The sequence below is a fragment of the Ptychodera flava genome, chromosome 15 (genome assembly GCF_041260155.1).
Source record: "Ptychodera flava strain L36383 chromosome 15, AS_Pfla_20210202, whole genome shotgun sequence".
NCBI classification, from domain to species: domain Eukaryota; kingdom Metazoa; phylum Hemichordata; class Enteropneusta; family Ptychoderidae; genus Ptychodera; species Ptychodera flava.
In genome coordinates, this window is record NC_091942.1 from 28958618 (window position 1) to 28972674 (window position 14057).

The 14057-nt window shown below is 38.9% G+C and overlaps 1 long non-coding RNA gene across 1 annotated transcript in view; it reads right to left on the bottom strand.

The window, feature by feature from the left end:
* LOC139151803 (uncharacterized) overlaps positions 1-6228 on the bottom strand; it is a 40209-nt gene extending 33981 nt beyond the window's left edge. Inside the window, exons 1-2 of the long non-coding RNA XR_011556492.1 lie at positions 5999-6228; positions 5532-5639 (exon numbers count right to left, since the gene is read on the bottom strand). This is a non-coding gene — a long non-coding RNA (uncharacterized lncRNA). The remainder of the gene's footprint in view (positions 1-5531; positions 5640-5998) is intronic.
* Between the last annotated feature and the right edge of the window lie 7829 nt (positions 6229-14057).

Consider the following 14057-nt stretch of genomic DNA (forward strand, 5'->3'; position numbering starts at 1 on the left):
CACATACCCACAAATATACAGACACAGACGCCACTCAGACTCATCATATAAGCTCTTTTTGGTATTTATATATAAAACCAAATATGAGCTAAAAATACCGTCAAGGACACTATGTGCTCACATTCGGTTTGAATTGGTCCATTTGAGAAATATTTAAACCAGGAAAAACAAGAATGACAAAAGCAAATAAGGTCTCCAACTTAGGTACATGTACTGGAGGTCATCTTTAGGAACATGCATATCAACTTCTATAGCAATGGGAGAAGCAGATCCTAAATACATAAGCAAATGTCAACAACAAAAAACAGAGAAGGCTTGATTAAAAGAAAAGGTGGGAGTGGGCAAAAAATGCACAAGGGATCTGGTAAAAAAGTAATGCTACATCATCAATCTTCTAGACCCTACCCCCTCCTGAATATCAAATGTTCCATCCCTTGGTATTACATAAGACCAAATGACAGGAAGTACATTTACAACCTTTGAGATTTTTAATTAATGCCATGAGTGTTATCATTCTAATGTGAACAGCACTTAAGTTAGTTACAGATAGTGAAATGTCTCTACTGTGGGCGGTGATTACAACATCTGGAATTATCCTGGATCCAAATTTCTCATCAGTTCTTGTATGTCTTACATAAAAAAGTTGCAAAAATTGGTCCAAAATGAAAAAAATCACCTCAGCTTTGTTTTCTGGATCAAAGTTTCCTACAAATTGATACCAAATATGACAAAATTATGTTCACAGCCTTCAAAATTGTCACACAACATATCCTGGGTTGGTGTAGGTCATTTAAGGTCAAAAACTGAGAAAATTACCTAAAATATACAAATTTGGGGGTTTCCCAACACTTTGAGCAGAAAATTTATCTCATAACATCTTTCGGGACTCTATACCAAATTACAAAGCTATCAAACATGGGACTTTATACCAAATTACAAAGCTATCAAACAAGTAATTTTGAGATAAAGTTTTCTTGACCAAAAATGACAATATTGTCGTAAAAATACAAATTTTTAATGTTTCAGGACAATTTCCACATATCGAACTATTGTCATCTCTGTACGTCTGTGTACCAAATATGAAAGCTGTCTGTCCAGGGGTTTTAAAAAGGAAATACTGTTTAGGATTTTTTGACCAAAAATGACAAAATTGCTCCAAAATAGTAATTTTCCCAATTTTGTCATAATTTCAACAAATTAGAAGAGTAACACCCTTGCAAAGAGTCAACCAAAATTTGAGAGCGATTGGGCTGGCGGTTTCAGAGAAGAAGAATTTTTACTGAAAATGAGAAAAATCACAAAAAAATTCAGCAAAAATACAAAATTAAGGATATCTTCACAATATTCATAAAACTGTATAAGGTTCACCTAAGGTACTTGCACACAAATTTTCAAAGCAATCAAAAAAGCGGTTCTTGAGTTATTAATTCTTAACCATTTTCACATTTTGTAAGCTCATTTGCATAATTTTGGCAATGCAGACTTCATTTGAACAAAATCCCATCTATTGCCAGGGTACATCAACACACCAAATACCAAGCTGAAACGTGCAGCAGTTTGCGTGTTTTTGATGTTGACGGACATACTGTACGTACATACATACATACATACATACATACATACAGACGCCATCGACTTCAGCCTATACGATAAACTCACATTGGTATAACCAAATGTGAGCTAAAAAATGAAGTGACTGAAGTGACTGGCAGTTCACCCCCAAGAAGGATCTCTACAAAAGGACAGATGTACAGGTGAGTCAACATTTAATAACACAGTTTTATTCGTTTTTTTTCAAATTTTGACCATTTTCTCAACTCAATACTGATGATTATGCATATATTTTATTGCAGACATGTACCATCAGCTACCATCCATCATGTCCATAGTACAGCCAGTGCCATTGTGACAGCCACTTCACCTGAGAGAAGAAAATAGGATTTATTTTTTTTATTGAGCTGTAAACACTGAAATGCAATACCTGATTTCACCCTAACATGTAACATTTCTGAATTAATTTTCAGTAAAGTGTAAAGGAATAAAATAAAAAGAGGGGTAAATAAATTAAAAAAATAACCTATTAAAAATGTTAAATACTACATTTCGGTATCCAGAGAAATAATAAACTTAGATTTGAGAGTGTGTCCTTTATCTTATATTTCTTAAAAATTTCAAGTTTTAGAGTAAAGGACTAAAATAAAATTTGGGGGTTCACAGTAAGAAGTTGAAAACGATAAATTATCAAACCTGTAAAATACTAGATTTACGTATACTAGAGAAAACTTAAACCGAGACAAAAAAAACACACTCTCTTCTCTATATTTGTTTGATGACAGAAATATGAAATATCTAAACGTTTTTGTACGACTGGAAACCCACGTTGCTACCACCCTGGTATGCGAGTCACTGCCAAACGAATAAATAATCATTAGTGACTTGTCCTTGGAAACTCGCAGCCAGTTTACAAACATAACCATTCCTACCACTCGGATATTTTGATCAACCCAAGAAATGTCAGAAACTAGCGTCCACAACACCATGCACTGAATACCAGTTCCGGCCACTCCATTGTGTAAAATAGTATACCGTATTGCTTGCTATTTGATCATAACGTACTACAGTCTAAGCTTACATATCGAAGTCAACGGTAAAATTCCAAAACTGTATTCACCTGCGGGATGCGGTTGTGTTGCGAACCGGCAGCATCGGTCTGCATGTCAGTTTCTGACCCTTCCATCCTTGTACCTCCTTCATCATCGGGCGTGGGTGAGGAGACAACCCGACGGCTTTACAGATATAGTCACGGCATAGTAACCATTGTACAGCCTGCAGCCGCTGGCATAGCTACGCATGGCCTTCTGCACACGTCCCGTCAAAGACGTCATCCCAACTTACGTCATTGTCGCAAAATGTCGTGATTGAATATATACCACGTTACGGTAAATCCTCGTGTTGTCGTAGAGCATGGGCGTAAAACATAGTGGCCTGGCAAAAACAAACTGCCGGGCGCCGGCCTTTAATTATTGCGCCCGAAATGGCGCAATGGCCTGTGAAAATAGCGCCAAAGCTGATTTTTTTGCGCAAAATGCGCAATGGCGCACTCTAGATCAAACACAACATGGTTACAAATAGCATGCATTCTCCTTGATTCTCATTTTGTATTTGCTGTACATCACTGTGTACACAGCCAATCTTGCTGCTGGTATAGTTAGTGCAAGGGTGCCAAATCAGTGAATCCATCAGAAACTACCTCACTGTTAGTTGCGCTAACTCATAATGAATTTGATCACAAGGAAAACCTGATGTGGGCTACCAAATTTCAAGTAGGTTTATTTGAAATAGAAGCGAAACAAGGGAAACTTTGAAAATGATTTTTTGCTCACGTGTTTACACACATGAGCATATGTCGCAGCGATGTCTGTCTGTCTGTCTGTGTCTATGTGTGTGTGTGTGTCTGTCTGTCTGTGGGCTTGATATCTCAAAAACGGCTCGTCAGATCAGAATCAAATACATAGATTCACTGCCATTCAGTTTGTAAATGGCAAGAACTGATTAGTTTTTGGTGGGTGTGGCTTGCTTACTTTTTGATCATTTGCATAATTAATGATTTTAGAAAAAAACATATATATTGAGAATGACTGAACACAATCTGATGAGATTTGCTACAAATGTTGATCACACCAAAATGTATCAGTCATGAAAGATATTTAGGGTTGACATGAAAGATAACTGCTAATTTGCATATTTAATAAACTTTCCTAATGAGGGATATATATCTGAATTGGCTCGATTAAAATTGACAAAACTTGGTATGTATATTAAAGATACTATGATAAAATATTCTTGAAAGTCATTAAGCATTTATACTTCAGCCAATTCCTAACATGCATATTTAATGAACTTTCCTTATTAGGGATATACTAGTATATCTGAATTGATTAGACCATAGCTAATGAAACTTGCTACATACAATATATTGAAGATACTACCAGTATGATACAATATTCTTGAAAGTCATTAAGCACTTTTACTTCATCCAACTCCCGATGTACATATTAAATAAACTTTTGAAATTAGGGATTTATATTTGAATTGACTTGACCAAAATACATGAAACTTGCTATGTACATTAAAGAAACTATGATATAATATTATTGAAAGTCATTAAACATTTTACTGCAGCCAATTCCTAATATGCATATGTAATGAACTTTCCTAATTAGGGATATATACTGGGATTTACTTGATCAAAGTTGGCAAAACATGCTATGTACATTGATGATTATACCAGGTTATAACAAAATTGAAAGTCATTTTGCATTTTCATGTCAACTAATTTATAACTTGCATATCTAATAAGCTTTCACAGTTTGGCATATAGCTTGAAGGACTTGACCAAAGGCAATTACACATGCTATATTAAGCGGCGATACAATGACATTACTCAGAAAAATTAACTATTTTTATTTCAGCTAATTACATATTTGAATACTTAATGACCTTTAGAATTGATCTAAGGTGAATATTGTTCATTATGTTGATCATAACACTTTCAATGAAGTTGCAAACATGTGGCAAAGGTTAAAATTTGCACATAAATGCAATATATAATGAAACACGTGAGCATTTTCAATTCATATCTGGTTTTTAAATGTCACCAACTTGAACAAAGTCTTCACATGGGTGTAAAACCCTGTATTTTTCAAAAGAAATACATGATGTACATGAATAATTTTCAGAAACATTAAACAGTTGTGTTAGAATGGTTCCGTAAGCATGAGAATGAGTTTTGAGCATGGCCTGGTTTATGTATAAGTGTCCATGACATTGGAATTCAGTTGATTTTTGTTCCTGAAAAATACCTTATCATTGTCCAAGGTAAATTTCTGAGCCTATACTATCTTTGCATTTGAGTATAACTTTGTAAGAGGTGCATGGACAACTGAGATAATGACTGACATTTAGCTCATACTCATACCAATTACCATACATTCCTGTCTCAACTTGCTCACTTAAATGACCAGTTGAAGTCTTGACAGTTTGCCAATGGTGCATTCTTATTATTCCAAATGAAGTATAAAAGTTAAAGCTCCAAAATGTTTAAGAAATCTACATTTATTTTACAAAAACCAACATATTCTTGGCTTGTGTATGTGATAAGAATATTCTTCCTATCTTTCTTCATTTAGCTCAGGAAATACTAACGAAAGTATTCACCGTGTCACCAACTTCTTCAACTCGTGGTGACACAATCATAACGTCACACGTCTTATCATTTGTTGAACGATCGAAAATATTGGGGAATAATATATCATTGTCCTTGAACCAAGTTAGAATGAAATCAGGCCAGGCATATCTAAGTATTGCAAGATTGATTGATTGTAAGTTAGAGGAACCCCAATCCTTAACACTTTGGTGACCACATGTAAAATACACAGTATGACTAAAAAGTACGTTGTCATAATTACATTGATTAAATGTACACAGAGTCAAAATAAAAATATTCAAAAGTTAAATGACATATAACTCACCATTAACAGAAAGTGAATCATCTTGATAATCCTGAAGTATTCTGTTACTAGTCGATTGCAAAAATTTGACAACTTCATCTCTCTGGTCAGAAGTCTGTAATGCTTCACCTAAAGTAAAACATGCCATATAAATGAAACATAAATTCCTGATATCCTGTCACTGTACTAATGAAACAAATTGTACATATTAATTAAACACCCCAGTCACTTGTTGTTCGATCATAATCGTCTAGCGCCTAGCCTGCGCCTGCTGCACTCTGCGCTCCATAGATGTGTCCCGGAGATGTGTGTACATATGTCTCTTCGGGCATATCACTTTTGTGTAGTGGGGACATGTACCGGTACACATGTCTATGGAGCGTGTAGGCGCACTGAGCGGAATTTGACATGCCATGCAACCGGGGGTTCGATACTCGCCACAAGACACTGTGTTATATATTAACGATAATGACAGAATTGACTGATACCTTTATCAGCAAAAAAGTTCAACAGTTGATCACTGCATGGCCATGTTTTCCAATCTCAGACACGATACAGCTGGGTTGAACAAAATCCGATTAAATCCGAAGTCTGGTGATTGGTCGGTCTTAGGCTATCGTATATTGCGGTAAAATCAGATTGGTCGCATCCGTACCATCAGTAATACATGATTGATATCACAACAGAGTGCAGATTGACATTCTGCTCGCCCTATGTTGAAGTGTACTGTTACTGCTTTGCCTTCGAAGTCCAGCCATGGCCACAAAGCTCCTAGATCCTGTGAAGATGCTGAGGTTATTTTCGTATTCGTATTCTGTTTAGTAGTTGTATCGTACTGGAGGCGCTAAGCTGATAGTAGTATTGGTATTTGTAGTCCAGATTTTAGTAAAAAAATATGCGATGCAGAGGTTTTAGTATTGTGATAATATAGTTTGTAATGTGACCTACCAAATTTCGTAAATTACCATAGATTTCAAAGAATTTTGCTTTCCTTGTTGTTTCATCGAACAACTTTGGGACCTGGTAAAGTGTTGTGCCAGAGAGTCATCTTGACTGTACCAGTAGTCTGAATGGAGGGCCGAGGGTGCACTCTTGGTCAAGACACACATAGAGGGCGCTCTCGTTGGGGATAATGTCTCGATGCTGTCTCGATGCACATGCACGCGTGCGTGGTCTCGATGTGAACTCTGTGTCTGTTGCAGCAATGGCCTGTCATAAGGGACTGGTCACTTTCTTTGGCAGGGGGGGGGGTGAATGATATTTTGCCGACGTCCAAAAGCGGCTGACTCCTCTATTCCAACTTTACAAAACAGGGTGACCCCATTACCAAACTTTGAAAACAGGGTGACCGGCCCTGCCTCACAAAATTAAGCAAAAGCGAAGTTCCAGAGACCAGAGCAGCAGAAGAAACAAGAGAATGTGTGACAAAGATAGGTGCAGAATGAAAGAGTGCTTTGGATTTTAATATTCAAGCACGTACCTATAGTTAGGGCTGCTAGCAGTAAACACCATAATACAACTAAAAGCAAGGCAGTCCACAGATTACAAATGCCTACATATAATACGGTGAGAACGCAATGCATAACGGGAGAGACAACGCATGGAAATGTATATCAGACGACATTCTCGCGAGCCAGAGCAATAATTTTCGCTCCGCTGACCTACGCAAAAATCAATCGCTTGACGGGTAGCGCTGAGTTGTTGCCGTAAAGAAGCGCGTAGTTTACGACGATGATCAGACGAGAGAAAACATCGGACCTAGGCCGTTGAAATTGAAAACCGAGGCCACATGCATTTTCATTTGGTTAAAAGCACAGACTAAAACAATTTCCATTGCTATGTCGCTGTTTTCACAAGATACTGACCGTTTGATCTTGGAAAGTTGGGCTGCTTTTATCACAGGGTACACGGTCTTGTTGTTTATTTGTGTCTGTTTGTTTGTGTGTATGTTTGTGTTTGTTTAGGCCTATTTGTTATTTTTAATAAAATAACAGCGAAAAGCTGTTTTGTTAATATTTGTCAATAAAGAGCAGTTTATTTGTTTGTTTATTTATTTGTTTGTTTGTTTGTTTGTTGATACGTATTTCCGATGGTTAGGGTTAGGGTTAGGCTTAAGTTAGGGTTAGGGTTAGGGTTAGGGTTAGGCTTAAGTTAGGGTTAGGGTTAGCCTAGGGTTAGGCTTAAGTTAGGGTTAGGGTTAGGGTTAGGCTTATTCACTCCCTCTAGGGAGTGAATAAGCCTAACCCTAACCCTAACCCTAACTTAAGCCTAACCCTAACCCTAACCCTAACCCTAACCATCGGAAATACGTATCAACAAACAAACAAATAAATAAACAAACAAACAAATAAACAAATAAACTGCTCTTTATTGACAAATATTAACAAAACAGCTTTTCGCTGTTATTTTATTAAAAATAACAAATAAACAAACACAAACATACACACAAACAAACAGACACAAATAAACAACAAGCCCGTGTACCCAGTGCTTTTATGTGCAGCCAACGCATGCCGCGCCGGTGCGGTGACAGACAGTTGACTATGAATGCCTAGCTCTGCATGGCAGGCAGGGCTGTGTTACCGGCGTTAAACGGCCTCGCAGACTGATATAGGAAAAACCGCTGGTGGCTCCTCAGAAATACGGCGGGCAGTTTCTCCGCCAAAACAGCCGATTTTGAATCCAAATTTTGCATTGATCTTCGTTTTCGAGCACACCCACCTCGCCTAGGTACACGATGTGCCCAGCCGCGCTTGTAAAATTACGGAAAGCCTACTTTTCTCTCTCTATGCGAGCGAAGCGATCGTACCGCCGCCATTGTTATCTCATTAGCATTCGGGCGAAACAGTATAGCCACGTATGGCGAGTATTTAGAGAAAATAAAATCAAAAAGCAACAAAAAACAAAGCGTAAGAAAGCTAGAATTATTAATAGCTGAACGCAATATGATAGTTGAGCAATGCAAAATAAAAAATAAATAAATAAACACACAAGAAATGCCCGTAAAACCCGTACGAGCTGAGCGATGACGTCATAAGCATGTCGCAATGCATTCTGGGTAATTAAGGTAAAATTTGTGTATAGCATCACAGTCGGACTGTGACAGCATGTTCTATAATAGTTATGGAAGACCGGTCACGACATGCGACATGCGAGTTTTTTTTAAACTGCGACCTGGGAGTTCTTAAACTGCGACATGCGAGTTGCAAAACTAATATGGCGTTTGCATACATGTCATTTCGTTCTCCTCCTAACGATGGATTACAGAGGTAGAGACGAGCTTATTTCTGCATACTTCTAGTACAATGAATACACCGTGAGAGAAATAGCGGCCACGTTAGGACTCAGACATGTATGGAAGACCGGTCACGACCTGCGACATACGACCTGCGTCTTTAAACTGTGATCTGCGACCTAATCCTACCCTAACCCTAACCCTAACCCCTAACGCTAACTAACCCTAAGTTATGCCGTTACAATTTTTCCCTCCCTTGGCCTAACCTCCAGGGTTGAGAGCGAAGTAAGGCTTTTTACCAGAGAAAACCTAACCTCTAACCCTAACCCTAACCCCTACCCTAACCCCTAACCCTAACCCTAACCGCAGATCGCAGTTTTAAAAACTCGCATGTCGCATGTCGTGACCGGTCTTCCATAAACTGGTGGTTTTTAAAATTCCAAACTAGGCCTACAAGCAGCGTCGCCGTACTTCAATAAGGCACTGCTAGTTTTCCCATGGTCGACCTGTTATGAGAGTAGTAGTAGAGCCACTTTGTTTCGATATTTTCTATTGAGCAAAATTCTTCCATATTTGGAATTCTGACCAATTAGTGACAGTGTTTTAAAACAAAGTCTACATTTATTTTGGCTAAAGCCAGGGGGTCTCTTTAATGGTTCCCCTGCCACACAAAAAGATATCGATGCTTATTGAGTGCAGCTCACTGAAAACCCTGTGCTAGGAAGACGGGAACTGACAGTTGGAATTTGTTCTTGTGTGGCACTCAAAAATCGACCCCATTTTAGACCCTGGTTTACTAGTGAATTGATACCCCATTTTAGACCAAGTTGCTGAAATACCCCCCCCCCCCCATTGGGCGGCACGTATACATATTGGCAAGTAATGGAAGTACCCCCCCCCCCCCGGGCCTTTGAGGTCCAGCCACCGAGCTCCTGACGATGCTGAAGTTAATTTTGTATTCGTATCGTACTACAGGCACTGACAGAAATTGGTATTTGTAGTCCAGATTTCAGCAAAACAATATGCGATGTAGAAGTTTTAGTATTGTGATGATAGTTTGTTATGTCACCTACTAAATTTCGTAAATCACCATGGATTTCAAAGAATTTTTGCTTTCCTTGTTTTATCGAACAACTTTTGGACCTGGTAAAGTGTTGTGATAGGGAGCTGCTACCTTCGTCTTGACTAGCAATGGTACGGTGGCCCCTACACGCCACGGAACTCTATTACTTTTGAATATAAACTCTAATTTTTCTAGACAATATGTTTCATATTTGTAAGATATTTTATTTCTCCACCGCGAACTTTTAATTTTGTACGGGCAACTTTTTCTTAACTATTTTGCCGAGGTTTGTGAATTTTTAGGCAATAAGTACCACTGCGGGGTACGGATTTTATGTTTTCTGGATCAAGATACTTACAAGTATCATGATCGATGTGTTTGTTCTCGTACATTTTGTTTAATAGTTCGTGTACTTTGTTTACTGTTTGTTCTGTGTCGTCACTGGCTAGTTGTGTATAATACTTAGTGTTGCGTAATTGCCTTTCGCATTTGTGTACGTAATCTTTTGTGTTGACAAAGACAAAACCCGACCCTTGTCGAAGGGTTTTTATGGTAATTTGTCTCCTGTTTGTTAGGTGGTTTATCGCGATTCTTTGGGCACGCGACATGTTTTGTTTCCTTGTTTGAAAGGGTATCTCTAGAAGTGCGAGTTTAGCAGCTTCAGATAGCTTTCAGGTTTTTGTATTTTTTGCTGTTCGTGGAGTCCAATTTGACTTTTCTTTGAATTGGTGTTGTTGCGATTGTTCGTGTCTCATGATGTCTCCGGTGTTTGCTAATGAAACTTTTGATGTTAATTTGTTTTCCAAGTCAACTATCCAAGCATTTTAAGAGGCACGGTGATCAAAAAGGCCAGAACAGCCAATTTTGACCAACCGGGTTCAAGAACCCGGGAAAGGTGTTAAAAGTGTGCGATAGATGTGTTTACGACATAAACATTACGAACAGTAGGATTAAGATAGGTATGAATAATCCAAACTGCCCAGTTTCTGTGTGGGGAAAAGTTGGAATGATGATACCATGTTTGACAGTCAGCGATTTTGTTTTATGTGAAAAATAACTTTGACGCTACTGGACAAAACAATTTTCTCAAAGTAACCTTTGGAAAAATAAAATACTGTCAGGATGAGTGAAAAAAAATGTTGCCATAACCCCATTTCCTCCAGCCCCCCCCCCCCGAAATCAACTGGTCAACCCATTAGGGACCGTTCAGTTTTTACGGGGGGGCCCGGCAAAATCCAGGGGGGGGGGTCATCATAATTTCGGAATCCAAGAAGGGGGGGTCATCACTTTTTCACTGGTAGGAAAGGGGGGTCACCACATTTTCAAAAACATAATACCTACAATAAAGTCCACTTTATGCCATGGCCATGATTGACCCTCTTTACCGGCGGGCCGCCTTCGGTGGCCCAATACAATAAATATACTTTATGTATTACCCATGACCCTCTTAGCGGGCAGACGCCTTTGGCGGCCCACTCCAATTAGGTTTACTTCATGCAATGGCCATGATCGACCCTCTTTACTGGCGGGCCGCCTGCGGCGGCCCACTACAATAAATTGACTTTATTGTAATACCCCATGACCATCTTAACAGCCGGACGCCTTCAGCGGCCCTGTTCAGTAAAGTTACTTCATGCAATGGCCATGATCGACCCTCTTTTTACCAGTGGGCCACCTTTGGTTGCCCACTAGAATAAGGTTGACTTTACGTAATGGCCCATGACCCTCTTAACCGGAGGGCTGCCTTTGGCGAACCACTCCAATGAAGTTTACTTTATACAATGTCCATGGACATAAGTTGTCTATGGAAATGAAGTTAAAAATTGCCTTACAGTCGTCCTAATTAACAGACGTTTGCATGGATGTGGCTGAAAAGTTTGTACACTGGCATCTCTGCTACACGAATAAAGTGCGCCGCGTACCGGAGATCAAATCCAAACCGTGCGGGTAAATTTGACATATGGGTTTTGGCTATTTTTCAGTGGGGGGGGGGGGGGGTCATCAAATTTTTTCGTCTGACAAAGGGGGGTCATCATTTTTTCGCGAAAAATGCAGGGGGGGTCATCATTTTTTTGAACACCGGTGACAAGATTTTGCCGCCCCCCCCGGCCGTAAAAACTGAACGATCCCTTACTGGGAGGCTTTCGCGTAGATCATGGGGTGAACACGATAGTGGAGTCCACTGCTACATGCAACTGGTCTGCCAAGAAAAGCCTAGCGACTGGGCAGACTGCGGCAAGACTATCATTTGACTACACTTTACTATTCAGTCATTTGCTGATGAGAACTGTATTTCATGCAGATGTCAGAAATCATGTCACTGCTGTTGTCATCAGCTGCCTCATGAGGGCATTCTTGCAAGCCACAGTATAATTTCCGCTCCGCTGACCTACGCAAAAATCAAGAAGCGCTTGGCTGTTGCCGTAAAGAGGCGCGTGGTTTACGACGATGCGTGAAGGCTGAAGATGCACTGTTAACTGCTCTTTCCATGCTTCTTTGTGTGGAACAATATAATGACTTTTCAAGAAAACAAACAATTGGACGTCTGCTTGTATTACAAACAAGTAAACAAAATGACAAACAACGTGCAAAGGAAATGAGAAGTTTAATAGAAATTAGACAAGGAGTTTAAACCAGCATAAATACATGCAAAGAAATTGTAAAATAGATGACAAATGTCTGTAGTGAGGCAATTGATAGACTGCTGATCAACAAATGTATTGTCACCTTGTTTGTTGTTTCATTTCAGTTTCTCATTTCTCTTGTCTGTTTGTCGTTAGTATTTGTTTGTTTACACTTTTGTTACTTTGCCTGAGGCCATTGTCAAGAACTTTCAAAACTGTCCACAGAGAGAAATTTTGTTCATCTCCAGGAAAAGAAAATTTTGTTGACCCGCAATTTTTGGCACGTGTCTTATGTTCATCAGCAAGGTCAATGATGCAAATTTAGAATAATTTTGTGGTGAAATTCTGTTGTTTTCACACTTACCACACTAAACCTTTGGCTCCATCTATGAGTGACATCTGTTCAGGTATATTGGCCAAAATATGGTCATAAATGTAGGAAAACTGGTTTATACTTGCTTGTGCAGCAAAAAGCAGCATTGCATGTTTGTTACCAAGCATTTGTGTTCTAAGATGTTAATCAAAGTATTGATCAAGGCATAAGAAAAGCGCACAAACAACCTCACTTCACCTGTTTACTATCATGGTGGTGGAAAGTGGCTTGAATACGTTATTCAGCATAATTTTTCCATTTTAATTATATGATATGACAGGAAAAAAATATTTGAATTATTACTGAGAAAATGTGTTAGATGTATGAGGAAAGTGATAGAAACCTCTTGGTATAATGATGATTGGAACTGAGGTAATCAGTGCTACTGTCTATGCTTTTATGTAAGCCTCGTGTACAGCGCCACCACACCTTGAAGTGTGCGATGCTGTTCCATCTTATCTTTGGTATTAGTTTTGACAGTTTAAATCAGCCTCATGTACAGCGCCACCACAGTTTGAAGTGTGAGATGCTGTTTCATCTAATCAGGCTATTCAAGTACTCCGAAAGTACAGCCCTTTTTAAAGGAGTTTCATTGATTTTCATTGTGTAGTTATAAACCAGTTCATGTTCTTTGGACGTTTGAATGTAGATGAAAATGATAATAGAGTGTGGGAGCAAGCATATTATAATTTTCCGGAAGTTTCAAGTGGTATATAAGTAGCCATCCCTATACTGAATTAATATGACAGAAAATATGGAAAGCAGTTGCACTTTTCAGCCAATATTAAAAACCAACTTTTTTCATGTCTGTAACAAAGGATCATTTGGTATTTATCGTGAGCGAGGGCATTGTCTGATATATTCTCGGCTTGCTGAAGGTATTAAAAGTCTCAGACGATAACTTACTCAACCAGTTGTTTCACTACTTAGTGACACCACATGATCATAAATCCACAAGCGGCAAGCTACAATGTACTGCTCATGCAGTCTGGTGGAAAGCACCAAAATATCGTCAGCAACAAAGACAGGTGGAGGTAAAGAGAGAATCTCCATCCCAGACAGATCTGACACTTCCAAACATTTACATATTGAAACGCTGAGAGAGAAAGTGAGCCCAAGTTGCAAGAGAGAGAGAGAGAGAGAGAGAGAGAGAGAGAGAGAGAGAGAGAGAGAGAAAGGAGGAAAGACCAGTTTCTCAGAGACAAGATCCACAAAAACACAACAATACAATAAAAAAAACATTCAAACATGC